Source organism: Penaeus chinensis, chromosome 5 (genome assembly GCF_019202785.1).
Source record: "Penaeus chinensis breed Huanghai No. 1 chromosome 5, ASM1920278v2, whole genome shotgun sequence".
NCBI classification, from domain to species: Eukaryota; Metazoa; Arthropoda; class Malacostraca; order Decapoda; family Penaeidae; genus Penaeus; species Penaeus chinensis.
The window spans coordinates 26,266,099-26,268,598 of NC_061823.1; the positions used below are offsets into that span (position 1 = coordinate 26,266,099).

The following is a 2,500-nucleotide window of genomic DNA, read 5'->3' on the forward strand; positions in this document are numbered from 1 at the left end:
TCACTAGTGCTGCCTCTAGGGAGGATGATATTTCCAAGCTCAGGATCCTATTGCTGCTCACTGTGATTGGTGGTGCAAGTTGTATTACAAAAGAAGGAATGTTATGAAAAAATAAAAAGACGACACAAATAATTTTGTGCTACTGATTACCATCTCGATAAAGCAAATCAAATGACAAACATAGACACTGGAAAATGGCAAAAAAGCTAAAAACCCTTAAGTAAAAAAGACAAAATAACATTGCAAAGGGGTTGCATGGATTCTTGTCACCGAACACACAAGTGTTCATGTGTGCCTGGCCCAGGAGCCCCAAACCCATTAGGGCGGCCTCTCAAATAAGCCTAATGCGAATATTCTTGGCCACCTGATGGTAGTGAAGCTTTTGGATCCAATGGGTCAAGAATTGAAATCACTTTACCATACACCATGCAGAAAAGCCCAGCCAGCAACCATATCACAATATAAGATATGGAAAAAACAAGTAGGGCAAAAATACCTCACTCATCCAAGGCCACACCAAAGACTGAGTTGCTCTCAAGATCGAAATATGAAACCATGAAAAGGAGGGTCAGACTAGACTATCACTAGAAGATCTAACATCACATCACTATGCTTTGCCTGATAGATATCAATCAGCAGATTAACCCCAAAACAAGGGTCAGCAGGCATATTGGTCTTTTTCAGAACTTCCCACCATCTACTTTGACTATTAAGTCTAAATGATCTTGTTTGCACTTGACTGTTAGAGACACAAATAGCTTGCACATACAACAATTCAGCCTCAGCTATCATCACCATAACCTCATAATACTTACTTGTCCTCATATGTACCCATCTCCTATATGCCTCATTCCTTTGATCATAAGTTCTAATGCATGCCCTATCAAACCATGGTCTATCATTTAACCTATTCCTAATCTGCACCTTTGGTTCATACCAATGAAGAAGACAACCAAAAGAAGTCAACTTATGGTAAACACAAATAGCTAGTAGTAAAACTGGTTAATTCCCAGACGATGGCTTTAGTACTTAATAGCATTTAGCAGGCAATAATATTCACATCCCAAATTATTTTGATACACAGCTTCCAAATTAGTCATAATTTTAATTACTTTTATTTGAAAGGTGACACTGTATCAGGACTAATGATCTTTTTAAGGTTGGTTCTGTGGAATAAGTTACCTAAGTCTGCAGTTTCAAGGTCATACTATCATATTTATTTATTAGCTCAATGTAGATGGATTCCATAATGATAAAATCAACATGAACTTTTTATTCTCAACAAGTTGCATACATAATAACAAGATTTTCATCTTTATTTTCAAAGGAAAATAAAGATGGAAATACCTAGGAACAAATGAATGATCATAAAAAATAAAAATTAAATAAAAAATATAACAATTGCTGGCATAACTAAGAAAATCATGTATAAAGAAATGGTTCATACAAACAAAGAAAAAGGAAAACAGACAACAAAACTCTACTGATAAAAGCAGGAGGAAGAAGAGAGATTGCAGAAGATTTAGAGAAAAAAGAGAAGCGACGATCCAGATAAGAAAAGGAAAAATTTCCAGAAAAGAGTAGAACAATGCAGAGAAGAAAAGAAGAAAGAGAGAAGAAAAATCATCCAATGAAGATGAAAAGAGAGACGTGAGAAAGCAGAAGATAGTAAAGAGCGAAAAATAAGAATAGAACATCTAAAGAAGCTAAGTGAGATAAACTGCCACAACAGTAATAAAGCGTAAAAACCCCCAGTATTTCTGAACTTTAATTCCTCCCCTGGCTACGTATCTAGAAGCAAAGTATTAATAAACTAAAATACACTATTCTTAGAGAAAAAGATAAATAATTCATAAACAAATAACTGAAAATACCATCTAATAGCTTTTAAATTCAGGACAGATTTAGATTTAGACTAATCTAAAGGTAACAGTATAAAGACCAAGAGATCCACAACATGCTTCCAGAACTTACAAAGCAAAGATGCAGTATCATTATACATCCATGCACCAAAGCTAAAGTCCTTACCTGGGCTTTCCTTACTTTTCCACTGCTAACTTTGGGAGACTAGCATGAAAGCAACACAAAAGACAGTGTTATATGATTTCCCAGTTAACTGTTGCATGCATGTGTCAACACAAAGCGCTGGTGTAGAAATTTTTTGTTAATGTCAAAGGTATGGAAAAAGTTATTTGATGAGTTGAGAGTTCAAAAGTCCTTGAAAAAAAGAATTGAAGGAAGTGATCCATTTTTGGCATGCATTAGTAACCCTTCCCCTTATAATCTATTGAATTTACACTATATTGTGAGTATATAGCTGTTCTGAGAAACCGACAGGTAATGTATGTCTGGAAAGATTAAACTTAATTTAATTCTACTTATATATGATTTTAAAAATAATGATGGATTCATTTTATATTATAGTCTTCATACACATATTAAGTAGTAATCCTTTTATAGCTCATTTCAGCCTTATTTTCATCATATTTCACATACTGAG

The 2,500-nt window shown here is 34.3% G+C and overlaps 1 protein-coding gene across 2 annotated transcripts in view; it reads right to left on the reverse strand.

The window, feature by feature from the left end:
* LOC125025625 (coiled-coil domain-containing protein 186-like) overlaps positions 1-2,500 on the reverse strand; it is a 23,380-nt gene that overhangs the window by 7,258 nt on the left and 13,622 nt on the right. The window lies entirely within an intron of this gene.